This window comes from Meles meles, chromosome 11 (genome assembly GCF_922984935.1).
Source record: "Meles meles chromosome 11, mMelMel3.1 paternal haplotype, whole genome shotgun sequence".
In the NCBI taxonomy this organism is placed as follows: Eukaryota; Metazoa; Chordata; class Mammalia; order Carnivora; family Mustelidae; genus Meles; species Meles meles.
In genome coordinates this window covers 43,469,682-43,484,414 of record NC_060076.1, presented here as the reverse complement: position 1 = coordinate 43,484,414, position 14,733 = coordinate 43,469,682, and the positions used below count along the sequence as shown (strand labels likewise).

Sequence of the window (14,733 nt, the reverse complement as noted above, 5' to 3'; positions counted from 1 at the left end):
GATAATAATCTAGCTTAGGTTAGTGAGCAGGGCAGGCTTAGGCATAAAACAGAAATAAGAAGTGTTGTATTTGTTTCTTAGTATTCTAAATCTCATCAGAAACCAGTGAGGAAAGTTTGCAGATATAAATATGAGACTCAGAGGAGTTAGAAAAACATACCAAGTTAATTCTAGTTGTGGTGTGGGAGAGAATTTTGAAGTGTATATTTTTGTTGTTTTTACAGCTTACCCACTAGAGCCATTCCTGACAACTGGGGTTTGTGTAATGCCAGAGTAGCCTGGACTGATCCCTGGAGGTTAAAATCAGCAGATGTCCATAATTAGTAGTGACAGGCTCCATTTAATCTTCCTTTCCCATATTTATTTATTTAGGACACAATTCTGAAATATATTTTAAAAAAAATATTTTATTTATTTATTTGATAGAGATCACAAGTAGGCAGAGAGGCAGGCAGAGAGCGGGGGAAGCAGGCTCCCTGCTGAGCAGAGACCCCAGTACTGGGCTCAATCCCAGGACCCTGAGACCATGACATGAGCTGAAGGCAGAGGCTTTAACCCCCTGCACCACCCTGAGATCATGACCTGAGCTGAAGGCAGAGGCTTTAACTCCCTGAGCCACCCAGGCACCCCTGAAATATATTTTTAATAAGGTAGAGAACTATTGGCTTTAGGACAAATTTTAGAAAGTTTGGAGCAATATACTTTAGGATTTTTCATAAACATGAATTTGGGCAGCTAAGCTTTTGGGAAGAAATAAAGAGTAGAGTTCAAAGGTCATCAGTGCTACTAAGCACCTTGGATACAGGGATTACTATGTAGGACAGATCCATGTACTTGGACAACCAAGGGGGCAGCAGATAGAATCAGCACCCTGTAGAAATACTGCCCCCCCCCCCCCAGCCCAAAAGGAATCTAACTAAGGTACGCACCTAAATGGGTCCTCATAGCTTATCGGTTTAGTGGGCTTCAGAGCACCTATGACCAGAACTAGAATCTTCCTTAGAAAACTCTCCTAGATTATCTATGTCTATTTTAATACAGAAGTTTGAATAGGGGATGAAGGCTCAGTGTTTTACTCTGTATTACAGCATAATCATAGTGTATTTGTCTTAGGTAACTTCTAAAACAGGTATTTTTGATTTTCTACCATGATTATAAACTAAAAGAAAACCCAATAAATAGTTTATCTAATTAAATAGTATATCTTGTTGAATCCTGAGGAAACAGATATTATATATGAATGACCATTGACTGTACACTATCTGAATCCTGGAGGATATTTTTCCACCTGGAGAAGTCTTAGAAATGGTGGCTGTGGATGTCATCAGTGGACTTTGCCCTCTTCTCTTGCTGTAGTTAGGGAGATTGAGGAGGAATCACTAATACTCACTTTGGCCAGAATGCTTACTCCTATGAGAAAGTCACCTCCCTTGTAGAGTGCCATCCTGCTGCTACTACTGAGGAAGGTCACAACCGTTCATTAAGCCATCAAGCCCCTTGAACTGACATCTATGCAACTGAGACACTTTCATCTTAACACTAAAATGGTTAACTAAATCTTTAGGGCCTGGAAGTGTGTCTTAGAAAACCAAACCTTCTTGTTAGTTGAGGGCAGGGCCAATGGGATTCTTTCTTTCTTCCTTCCTTCCTTTCTTTCTTTCTTCCTTCCTTCCTTCCTTCCCTTCCCTTCCCTTCCCTTCCCTTCCCTTCCCTTCCTTTCTTTCTTTCTTTCTTTCTTTCTTTCTTTCTTTCTTTCTTTCTTTCTTTCTTTCTTTCTTTCTTTCTTTCTTTCTTTCCTAGAATTGGCCTGAAAAACTGAAAGACCATTTATTGCTATAGCCTGGAAGACAACTGAAGATGAGCTGGTAGAATTCACTGTGTCACAGTGATTATGGACCTAGAGAAGTTGGGTGTTAAAAAAAGGTAGCAAGTTCCATCCCAGGTCACCTTTAAGTAGATATTATAAATCTTTAAATACAAGTTACTTTTCTTCTCCGTGGGAGGCTGGTGGAAATTGCTAAGGTGACTCCCATTTATAAGGAGCTGGCGTGAAAGATCCTGGCAGCTATTGTTCCTGGTAATCAGTTCCTTCTCTACTGTCCTGAAATTACTTTCAAGGTAGTTCATAAACAGGTTTACAGTTATTTTATGGCTTGCTGTTTAATAGTACCTCCCCAGTCTGAATTTTGCTCAAGATATTTTACCTTACCAACAGGGCTTAATTTACTGGCTCTATTAGACATAGATACCAAGTTGGAGAAAGCAGTGAGGTAGGTGTTTTCATCCTGCACAAAGTATATCTCTGGGTTTTTAAGCTCATGTCTGTTACCTTGCATTTGACAAGAGCCAATTCTGTATTTTTCTGAGGAAGACTACAATGTGATTTAATTCTAGTACCTAACCTAGTACCTGGTATATGGTTGGCACCCAATGAGTATTTGTTTATTGACAATTTATTAAAAAAATTTATTGGTTACTTATCTGACTGGGCATCATGTCATACATATAAAAGCAGTCTAGTCGGGCCCCTGTATGTCTATGGATGAATGAGTGACTCCACTCAAGGTCATTATTACCTGTGGAGGACCTCCCTTTACTCAAGTAAGAACTTGACTCAAGTAGAACTACGTGGAATCAGGAGAATGAATGTTGGATGAATGGCTAACAACAAAGTCTAGATAAAATGCCCGGGAGGGACAGAAGTAATAGTGGTAAACTTCATAGAGGTTATCTCTGTGTCCCGGCAAAGTATGTTACCAACTTTAGAGTGCTGTGCTTGGATGTAAATGACATCTGTCACCTCACTCTGACACCAGCACTCAGGGAAACTTTTAGTATGGGAGCTCTTCATGTTTATTTCCCCAACATCATGAAAGGTTGAAATGTTTCTATGTTTTGAATCACAGAAGTCCTTCATCTTGAGTCTGAATTTCAGCTGAGTTTCAGCTGGGTCCCAGAACCTCACAAGAGAGATCACTTTCTCCATAGAATAATGTGAGTTGTTAAAAGAGAGGAGGAAGAGGGAGAAGGTAGACGAGAGAAGGAGAGAGGAAGGAAGACAGGGGCAGATGACTTCTGGATCACTCTTTGTGATGACTTCTGGAATTCTCTAAATGGAATGATGCGGTATTATGCAGGATTTGAAAAAAACGATGCAAACAAAAGATATATGAAAACAGAGTCATTTACTTCTGATCTAATGGTAAATGAAAATATAAAATATATGTATATAAAAATATTTATAAAATACATAAGTATTTACAAATTATTTAATATTTAAAAATATAAGATATATAAAATATGTATTACATATATAAAAATGTAAAAAACAATAACAACTGTGGTAAAACACATACTTAGATTTATTTACTTAGCATTATACGTTTTGTTATAGATTATGGAGAAATGTTTTAGCTCCTAATTATGCAGCACTGCTGGTTCCATTTGATTGTGCTTATAATACCAAAGCATTTTGTGAGAGTATTCCGAAACAGCTAGTCTTAGCTGTTTCAAGGTCACACAGTCCAACTCTGCATCCATATCCCATCAGAGGCAAGTTAAGGAGAACAAAGACAGAGCTGACTGCTCCAGGAGGCACCACGGTGTTGAGATACAGAGAGCTCAGTCAAGGCTGTGAGTGACTCATGGGAACTATGGGAAAGGCAGCTAGGGATAAACTTCTCCAACTATAGTATTCACTGGCATTATGGAGCTTCAGGGATACAAGTGTACCTAAAGTCAAGTGTAAAAAGATGCCATGTTGGAATGTTGTATCACCTCTTGCCGGGGTATGGCTGACTCTGCATTAGAGTAAAGCAAACACAATAGCAACTAAATTCTGTTTTCTATGTCTTCCAAAAGAAGATACCAGCAGTAAAAATCTCTCATTAATAAGTTCAACTTAAAACACATAGTAGATTTATAATACAAGTAAGTTATTTGAATAATAATAGTGATGATGAAGGCCAAACTAAGTTCTTACGATAGAAATGGTATATTTATGGGGCACCTGGGTGGCTCAGTGGGTTAAGCTGCTGCCTTCAGCTCAGGTCATGGTCTCGGGGTCCTGGGATCGAGTCCCGCATCGGGGTCTCTGCTCATCAGGGAGCCTGCTTCCCTCTCTCTCTCTCTCTGCCTGCCTCTCTATCTACTTTGGATCTCTCTCTGTCAAATAAATAAAATAAAATCTTAAAAAAAAAAAGAAATGGTATATTTATAAAACATTCTTTTTGTGCTTTCAGATCTAATTAAGCACTTAAAAATAAAGGATGTATTTATTTGTTTTTGAGTCAGAGACAGAGAAAGAGAGTAGAGGAAGGAGCAGATGGAGAAAGAGAGAATCCTCAAGCAGTCTCCATGCTGAGTGTGGAGCCCAACATGGGGTTTGATCCCAGGACTCTGAGTTTATGACCTGAACTGAAACCAGGAGTCTGACGCTTAACTGACTGAGCCACCCAGGTGCCCCTAAATTAGCCCTTTGATATTGCATGGCAAAAAACTCTAGAATCTCTATTTCTTTCTTTCCAGAACAGATTCAAGGTTTCTTCTTTGAGCACAACTTTAACTCTTGGGTCCTTCTGGGACACACTTATACATGAAAGTCTTAATCCTGTTGGTGCCAACAAGGCTGAACTTGGTGCTCAACTCATTGTTTAATGAAACAGAAAAATCCCTGACTTCTTTCTTCCTGTCTTCATAGTGGCAGCATATGGGCCTCTCCATTGGGCCTGTCAGAAGTGGCTTGGCTTTACCATGGTTAGGGTGACTGTGCTGCTCCTTTTAGGCTCCCTTCCTCTTAGGGGAGTGCAGATTTCACTTTCTCCTCACCCTCCTCACTCCTCCACTTCCGTGCACACTAGATTCTGTTCACTGCGTGGTCTTCAGGTGTGATGGTGTGGTGTGTCTCTGTGGTCCAAGCACCTGCACTCCTTATTTCCTTGGAGGTGACTTTGGAGTGGAGTGCATTTTGGCCCAGTTTCATTTCCGAAGCAACTCACATCTCAAATTCTGCCTTAAGTCACCTTAACCCAATTTAAAGCTTTCTTGTCCTCACAGCTTTTATAGATAAGCAGCATATGTCTTGCCTAGCCATCAAATCTAATAAGAGCAGACAGTCTTGTCTCTCTGATGGTTCCTGTGTAATCATCCCACATCCATGCGTCATCCAACACAGAACCTTTTGTCAGGTTAGGAAAGTGAAATTCATGAGTTTAAAGTCCTCTGTGGAGTTGCAGCCCCAGCAGAGATAGACTTTCTTCAAGAGGGGATGACACAAAAGCGTCCTGGCTGATGACAGCAACACAGGATGAGCTGTGGACTCCTTTGGAGGCCGGTATCTAAGACCAGCCGTCTTTCTGGCACTGACACCAATGTCTTGGGCACAGATTAGCGTATTTCCTGGGCTGAACGTTGCCCTTTTCCTGAACTCTTCAAGAGCCGTGCTTGTTGCTGTTGCTTTAGACTCAAGAGTGTTGTAGATGTGCTTTTTGTGGTTATTGCATTGGCCTCCTTTGGTTCAGATGCCACAGTGGTGTCCTGATAAGAGAAACATTAAGGAAGAGTAAGCAAAAATAAATAACAAATAAAACAGGATGGAAATCACAGTATAGCACAATGACCATTAGGATATTAACTCCAGAAAGAGGGCTTTTTAAGTGTTAAAAAGATACTATGTTAGCCTGTTGTACTGTCTTTTGCCAGTTGATAGCTGACTCTGAATTAGGATAAAGCGAAAACAATAGCAACTAAGCTCTGTTCCCTAGTATGTCCTCTGGAAGAACAGACCATCTATTTAAACATCTCATTAATAAGTTCAACTTGTAACACATAGTTGATTTATAGTACAGGCTTGTTTGAATAATGATGATGATAATAAAGGTACTGAGGATGTGATAAGTTAAGTGTTTTCAATGTAAGTCCTCCCTAAGGAGGCCTCCGAGGAAGGATTTACCATCCCCACTTTATGGATGATAAAACTGAAGCTTAGAGAAATGACTTTCTGGAGGACACACGGCTAATAAGTGCAGACCTTTTATGCATCAACTGGTGTTTCATCAGGGAAGCAGAGTGACTTCTGATGGTGCTATGGAATGAATAACTTACTGCAGGGATCAGATCTTTGTCAAGTGTGAAACTTGGTGAAGTCTAAGGGAGGCTGTTGCCTCTGCATCTCTAATCAGGGGCTTGAAGTCACTGTTGGTAAGTGAAGGGAATTTATTGTAAGGATGTAGAGATATCTTGTGGAACTCTGGCCCCCATAACTGCTTGGAATCAGTCACTGGCAAGTCATCAGGAACCAATGCGCTGGTGCGTTCTCTGTCTGTGTCTGTGTCTCCTTCTCCCTCTTTTCTTCCCTTCCTGTCCCTCTCTCTCAGCATGGCCTTTTGTCTCTTGTTTCTCTGTGAGCATCTGCTATACCTTCTCTTCCCAAGGGCTGACATGGTTTTCTTTTTTGTGCCTTTGGTGAAAGGTGAACACTTATATAGCTACCAAATGTATAGATTTTATATCAAGTGCCCAACAGAGAATGACTTGGGGCCATGAACCCTAATCTAGATTCTAGGGATACAGGATCTCATTGACCCAACATGGATCAAGTATCCAGTCAAATGTGAATAGAAAGGAGTACAGTGAGGACAATGAGGGTCATGAGGGGGCAGCTACTTTCAAAAGTATCAGGTTACAGCCAGGATTGTTCTGGTACTATGTAAGAATGAGTTGTAGGAAGTGATGATGGAAACATGGAAAACACTTAGAACACTATCGTATCTACTCGTTTCTTTCATTTAGGTCAGTGCAACAGTGGTGCAGGTGGCAAGAAGTAGTGAGAGTTTGGGTATTTCTGAAAGCTGATTTGACTTGCTTCTGTTGCAGTCTCCTGAAACTGATAGGTGAGAGGGCTAAGATTTTACTTTTAAAGCCAATGTATTCATTTCCATTGAAAGGTTGCATTGTATCTGGATTTTCATGGTTTTCAGATAATGATAAACTGGCTATAGAGATATAATCTGGCTTCCACTTTCTGAATTCATGAAAAGAAAACTGAAGATCAGAGAGATCAAGGGATTATGAAATATCTCTTTTAAATTTAATTCTATTTTTAGCCATAATCTCTCATCCAAATTGCACAAATCTTTTAGGAATGTATTTAGAAAAGAAACTCAGTGATCAGAACTACACTTGACAGATTGGGTTAATCTTCAGTTTTTCAAGTGAATTGAGATTAAGCTAAATTATTCTCACTGTAACCTAAAATAACTACTTTCTCTACCAAAAAGAGCAAGCATTTAAGTTGACAGTCTCTTGGTTCTGATTCTGCAGATGTCTCTAGTTTGAACATACGGTGATTGTACTTACCACCTGTGCAGAAATTTTTGCAAACACTGGGGGATTTGAGACCAAATGTCAGCTCCAAGTTTGATATTTATTGGCTTCAGTAACTCTTCCTCATAACCTTCTCTCAACCTTAAAATAGTGTAACATTATTGTATTTGTCTGAGTGTTCATAAGAAAGTCATTACACTGTGGTGGAGAATGGTATTTGAGCAATTGTGATCACTTGTTTCAATTCTGGAATATTATACTTTTCTTCGTCATCTTGGAGCTTTCTAAGCCACCAGCTCCTCTCCTTAATATTTGTAATAAATTTTTTTGTGTGTTTTGTTATTTTCATTTTTATAATTTCATCATTTTATGTGAATTTAAAGTCATTTACAAAAAGAAAAAGAGTAAAAGATTCTCCTTAGGCTTCAACACATTTAACTTTTAGTACTGAAATACTTTTATGCTGTTCTTATTTTATTGCATCTATTAATATTTATGTATAGTTAAATTCCCTTATAATATTTTCCAAGAGACCAAGCTTTAATATTATAGGCAGAACAATGTGAAATGTGTAATACAGTGGATGTGGAGGCAATTTACAATGGTTAGCCTGCAGGTAAGACACTTCTTAGCATAATACATCGGAAAAAATATATCTCATCTTATTCCATAGACTTGAAACGACCACTATAACAAGGCAGGTTTGGAAAAAAAAATGGTTGCTATATAAGCTTTTTTTTTTTTTTTTAAAGATTTTATTTATTTATTTGACAGAGAGAGATCACAAGTAGGCAGAGAGGCAGGCAGAGAGAGTGAGAGGGAAGCAGGCTCCCTGCCGAGCAGAGAGCCCGATGTGGGACTCGATCCCAGGACCCTGAGATCATGACCTGAGCCGAAGGCAGCGGCCTAAACCACTGAGCCACCCAGGCGCCCTGCTAAATAAGCTTTAAAGAGAAGGTGGAACAGAATGAATAGAATCAAGGGCTGAAATGGAATACAATTGATTGGATGTTTATGGACTCATTTTGGTTAGGTGTTAAAAATTTTTGTATTTGATCAAAGGGGTAAATGTGGATATATTCCAATGAGTTGGATTTTTTTTTTGTTCCTCTTTCATAAATGTTAAACATGAGTTGTAGGCATATTAAATAGTTTGTCCGAAGTGACTTAGCAGTGAATCACTAGAGGAACTAGTATTATTTTATTTTACTTAAAAAAAAGATTTTATTTATTTATTTGAGAGAGGGAGAGTGTGTGTGAGCAGCGGGGAGGGGCAGAGAGAGAGCAGGAGAGAATCTCAAGCAGATTGCATGCTGAGCAGGGAGCCCAACGCAGGGCTCCATCTCACAACCCTGAGATCATGACCTCAGCTGAGATCAAGAGTCGGACACTTAAATGACTGAGCCACCCAGATGTCCCTTAAGGAACCAGTATTAAGAACAAAGTGTTATGTCCTAATTCTTAGCTTTGCCACTATGTATTTGTACCACAGCAGGCCAAGTGACTTATGTGACTTTGGCCCATACTAGGTATTCAGTAAACACTTGTTGATTGAAACAGCAAGCCGCGGTTTTCTCCTCTCTAAAACCGGAAACATAAAATCTACCCACATAGTGGGGAAAACTTATGATCCACGTGAAGACAGTTGGAAGAGTTTCATGAGAGGGCAAATGAGTCATTTAGGGCTTTAGAATTTTGGTTCTAGAGCTCACTTGCCATGCTATTTTAAAGCAGAATGTACAAGAAGAGAGGATGAGTCCACTTGTGGTTAGTCAGTATATGGTTGTAGAAGATGACTGAAAATATCATGAAAGTCGTGGAGAGGAAGAGACTCCCTGAAGAAAAGGAAGGAAGAGCAGACGGTGACATGAGCAAAGGCCACGGGCCCTTTCTCTGCAGCGGGAGTCAGGGGGTAGCCTTGCCCCTTCGCTTCTGAGTTTTGTGGTGCTCCGCTTTTTCTTCTGCTTTTAACCTGAACATTTTTTGAAGGCAAGCCATCACGTCATGTGAGGTTGTGGGTTCACTGGCCGGTTAGAGTGCTGCCTTCATATCTCATTGCCAGCATATGGTCTATGGTGAATAACCCTTCCATTATTTGCACAGCTGTTGAGTAATATTACGTTAAAACATTACATGCACAATTATGTTCAATTATATAAAATGAATCTATTTTACTTAATGCTTATTCTCTAGGGCTTGCGTATCTTTAGTTACAGGAAGTTGAGTACAGAGTAGCAGATGGTACAACACAGTGTTTGTCAGCTAATAAATTTAAATGTCATGGCAGGCTACATTTTTTAGCACATATATCTATATATTTTAGTCAAATGCCTCAGCTTGCTTTTGAAGTAGAGAAGCAACGGTACTAAACTTCACGCATTTGTGTCTTTTCTCAGTGTGAGGATGTGATTGTGGGTCAGGAAGGCAAGTGGCATTAAGCCATAGCATTTTCTTTGTACTTTGGCCTCTCTGTCTTCCCCAAGGACACCACCTGTCAGAGGCACTCCTGTGACATTGCTCTCTGTCCTTTCTCTAATACTGCTCCTCTAGTTCCCAGTTCTTGTCACATGATAGTGATGCCGCTGTCACATCGCTCCTTCAGCCCTGTTTCTCTGCCCTGGCCGGGCTGGCTGTCGGCTGCTCTTCTCGCATTGATTCCGGCAGACCCTTCCGTGGTGCCCTGGTAACCCTGCATATTCAATCGGCATCCTGTCACTTTTGCGATGTTCTTCCTGTTCTGTTGGCTCGGGCTTTGCTTGGGGGAGGCAGGTGTTTATGTTTGACATTCAGACTAGGGGATGGTAGAGACGGCCCTGCCCGCACTGAGAATGCAGAACGCCTTTCCTCCGGTCCATCCCACTGCCTTCTGCCCTGAATGGAAGTCCTTCTCTCTACCAGACTGCTTTTCTGGGAACTCGGGATTCTTACACTTTTCAGGCCATCCATCTCTTTTGAAACTGTCTGGCCAATGGAACTCAGACTTCATTTCTTGGAGACTCAGGGTTTACCTTTTACTTGGATCTTAAACTTCCAGGAGAACAGCATGCTTTTGAAATCATCTTGTTGCTTCTGGCCTTCAGATTTGGCAAATCCCTCTTCATCTCTGACTACATGGATCACAAACTTTCCAAGCTCACGTTGCCTTTGAAGTACACCAGAGAAGCATCCAGGAGAAGTTCAGGTTTGCACTATAATCAATAACAATATGTCTGAACCCCAAGCTGTGCTAGGTGGACTGCCTGCCTCTGTTCTCTCTCCCATCCCTGAGACCCTCTCAGAGCATCTTCAATGCGGGAATCACGGTACATGAAGACATTGACTCCATCCCCTCACTCTCCTTTACACTACATCTGTTCTGCTTCATGGGTTATAAACAAAGCTCCATGGTGGGGGGGTTGGGGGGGAGGCAGGACAGTGGGATGATTAAGAGCCCAAACCTTGGTGGCAGAGGTCTGGGTTTGAAGTCTGCTTCTGACACAGGTTAGTTCTCGAACAGTCAAGTTTGTCCTTATTCCTAGCCTCAGTTTCCCCACTTAAAAAATGTGGATAGTAAATTCTGCCTCAGAGAAATGTTGTGGAAATTAAATAATTTCAAGCACTTACCATACTGCCTGACACAGAGTAAACAAAGAAATAAACAGTAGTTACTATTTATTATAATGAGGTACAATTCATTGGGAATCAGAATTTATTCTTTGGTAAATCAATATATTAGGTTAATAATGCTAACCAACATTTATTGAGCATGTGTGTGTGGCCCTTTTTTTGGGATACCTTCATGCTTCTGTGGAGTTTATATTCTAGAATTTTTGCAGTTATCTCAGGAGTTGACTTCAGTGGATTTCTGGTACATGAATCCCACCTTATGGGTTGAGAGGAGTACGGATCTCCAGTTCAAATGGGGCTCTGCCACTTCTTCTTGCATGGTTTTAACGACTCGCTTGTCCCATGTTTTGGTTTTCTTATTTGCTAATGGTGAAACTAACACCTTCCTTTTAGTGAGACAATAAAACTGAAAATGCTTAATACATGGTAGGGAGTATTACTACTCTCCGAACCCCACCCATTCCTTCCTCTTTTTTTTCCTCCTTTACTTCCTCAGTTCCTTTTCTATCTAAATTGACTTCTAAATTTCTGAACTTCCTCAAATAGTGCTGTAAGTTTCAAGACTTTAAGTAGAAATTCCATACACTTTCTGTTAAAAGGATCAATGTCTGTTTAACACAAAGAAGATTAAACCTCATGCTCAGAGAGGGCAGAGATTTGACCTTGACCTTGTGTCTTTGTCTGGTGAGTAGTGCTTATGAGCTAAACGCTCAAGGATGGTAGTAAATGCCTAATGGAGATTGCCTTTTTTTTTTTTTTTAATTAAACCTGTATTTGCATCTTCTTACTCTGCTCCCAAGTCCGAGCACATGCATTTCTGTATGTAATTTTAATATGGATAAATTGAAAAGAAAAAATAGATAACTATGAGATTTTCTTTCTTTATTCTTTTTTCAATCAGAATGAGTAGCTGTAGTCCAGAGGTTTGAAGGTTATGTGATGTGTTGTTCATGATGTGGAATCATCTAGAAGTCTACTTTGACTTTTGCCTCATCCTGAGTACTGCCTAAACACTGAGTTGTGTTTGGAGCTGACAAACATCTACACCCACATCACTAAGTTTTTGATTTCGTGAGAGACCATCAGCTAGGATATGGTGGTAGAATATTTGTGGAGAATCTCAATTCAGTGAGCTTGATGTTTTCAGCCAACTGTCCCAGGCTGTCAGCTTCCTGGGACTTGTAGCATCTGGCAAGCGATGCTAGTTTATGGTTGCTTCAGCTGAACGTGAACCTACATTTATTAAATAGAGACCTTATATTCAAACTTAGCAGTTTTGCTAAAGGAAGGCAAGTCATTTCTTATTCTTGGCTGGGGACTTGGGAGGATATTAATTTTTCTATTATTGTTCCTCTCAGACCTTTCTTGCTTTCTGTTTTTAATGAGAGTTTGAATAATACTTTCAGTCTCCTCCCATTTCCTTTGGAAAAGGTTAACGCCCCCCCCCCCCCCCATTAAGACTATGAATGAGTGATGATGGGGGAGGCATTGGGACTTGAAGCTAGGGAAGTTAGAAAGGGAGCAGTTCTATTTCAGTTCACTAGGAGACTGGTGAGTTGCTGGGGTTGACAGGGCAGTTGGACAGGGAAGCTTGGTCTGGACCAGGAAGGAGAGGAATCTAATGCTAGTGGAAAGGAAGCATTGGCATCATGAGAAGTCAGGACAAAAGAGACCCAGACCCAGACAAGACCGCCTTCAGAGTGCTGCTCTCAGAGGTGCAGCCTGTGGCTGGAGGAACAGGGCACAGCCTTCCTGATGTTGGGTCATAGAGAGCAAGTGTAGAAATGACCCATGAGGTATAGTGTTGAAAGGACATCACCTGGCATCAGTAAAGATAGGGAAAAAGCTGAGGGAAATTATTTGTAAACACCTTGGTATAGAGCTTAGGTTTGAATCTTTTGTTGCTATGTTGGAGAAAGAAATAGTTCTCTTCATCTGTTTTAAGAGTTCACAGCTTCTTCATCTGTTTTAAGAGTTCATTCTCCTAGCAATGTGCTTAAAAATTGCAGTGGCAGGAGACAAGAATATCCCCTGATTGGAAAGGCACAGTACAAAATATTTTAAGAACCATTAAAAGGTTTATGCTTTGACACAGGGATTTCCCTTCTGGGAGTGTCTTTTAAAGAAATAATCTGATGAAGGGACAAAGCTTTATGCACTATGATATTCACTGTTGCATTGTCTGTTTTGGATAAAATCTGAGAATTGCTTATAAGTCCAGTACTAGGAAAGCATGAAATAAACTCATCAAATCAATGGACTGTCCTGAAACCCTTACAAATTGTAATTGAGGGCCTTGTAGCAATAGTGGAAAAAAATATTTGTAACACAAAAAGAAATCTAGTAAATGGTATTATACCTATGTCCAAAAGTGTCGCCTTTGTTACTCATGGAGAGGCAAGGATTACAAAAACAAAAGTAGCAACTTTGTGAGTGTGATGGGAATGTAGATGATTTTCTGTTTTTAGTGTTCTTTAATGGGTGTGCAACTAGAGTTGTTATTGTGTTTTTTTTGTTTTGTTTTTGTTCTTATTTTTGTTTTTTGACCATGCTAAGGGGAAAGTAGGGGTTAGGTATGTGAATAAAACTTTTAGTTGTTCTTGTTCCTTGATCCAGGCAACGTAATTGAGATTTTGTGTAGTCTGTTCAGCTACTCCTTGTTTTTATTTTTATTTTTTTTAAAGAAGCCAGAACCAGTTATTGGGGGAACCCTTTGGAGAGTGAAGGAGACATTTGTGTTTAAATGCAGTTGCAGCAAAAGGACACTGCATGTGGGGCAAGGAGCAATTTTCCAGAGGGAAAATTTGTTCTTGTTCTTGGAGATGTCAGTGAGAATACCACACAGTCTGCTAGATGTCAGCTTTATCTGAGGACAATATAATGGATAAGGTTCGAGTGTTTGACCTTGAATGTCCTTGAGAATGTACTGAGACCGAAGGCTAACTCCGGTTGATGTAAGTGCAGATTCCTCTAGAGATTTTACAAATCTAGATATCCCAATTAGTGGGGAGTCATGGTCAGGTATATCACTGAGCTGAAAGATTATATGAGCTCAGGGACAAGATTAGGTCTTTAGAAACCACCTAGGAAAGGCTGGTTCCTAGTCCAACCAGGAATGTTGTCCACAGTATAAGCAACTAGAAAGGAAAGGAGGTGAGAGGAGGTGAGAGAAGCTTTCTTGGAACAATGGTCACCTTCATTCAAAGAAGTCTAAGTGGGGATGGACAGAGTTGCTCCATGTTTAGGAAGAAGGACTTGGTAAGATCCCAGACCCCTCAGTGTGGGGTGAAGTAAAGCATGGCAGAGGGGGTGGGCGTGGTGGTAGTGGCTGTTGTAATTATTGTATTTCCTGAGGACACAAAATATACTTGAGGCAACACAGAACCTGTGAGAAGCCTGGGCCTGACATCTGCGAGCTGCTCCTCTGGGTCCGCCGTATCAGAAGTCTTTACCTGTACGCAGCCTGCACGTATATGATTGTACCATCATTTAAATGAATCCTTCCCCCTTTATGTGGTCCCCTCTGTGTGCGCATTAGGGGAACAGAGAGGAGGGAGCAATTAGATCATCTAGGTTAACAGTTTAACACCTTCACTTTTTGAAAGAAGCTGAAGTTCAGTAAAAGAAAACAAAAACGCGTTGTGCTGTGTTGGATTCCAGGAAAGTGAATCCTCAACTCCTCGCCCAGTGGCTGCTGGCCTCTGTCAGTCTTAGGTACCAGCCTGACAGCCACTAGGAGGAACTGGCATCTTTAGTGTTTGCTGATTCAAAATGTGGTTTCGGGAAGACGGGCAAGAGGTCTAA

The 14,733-nt window shown here is 40.6% G+C and overlaps 1 long non-coding RNA gene across 2 annotated transcripts in view; it reads left to right on the top strand.

Annotated features, from left to right (window-relative positions):
• Window positions 1-14,733, top strand: part of LOC123952647 — a 104,355-nt gene that overhangs the window by 21,689 nt on the left and 67,933 nt on the right. Inside the window, exon 3 of one of the 2 annotated variants that reach the window (XR_006820683.1) lies at window positions 10,404-10,504. This is a non-coding gene — a long non-coding RNA (uncharacterized LOC123952647). Of the gene's footprint in view, window positions 1-9,963; window positions 10,505-14,733 lie in introns of those variants that run through there. The other variant, XR_006820682.1, reaches the window with a different exon arrangement.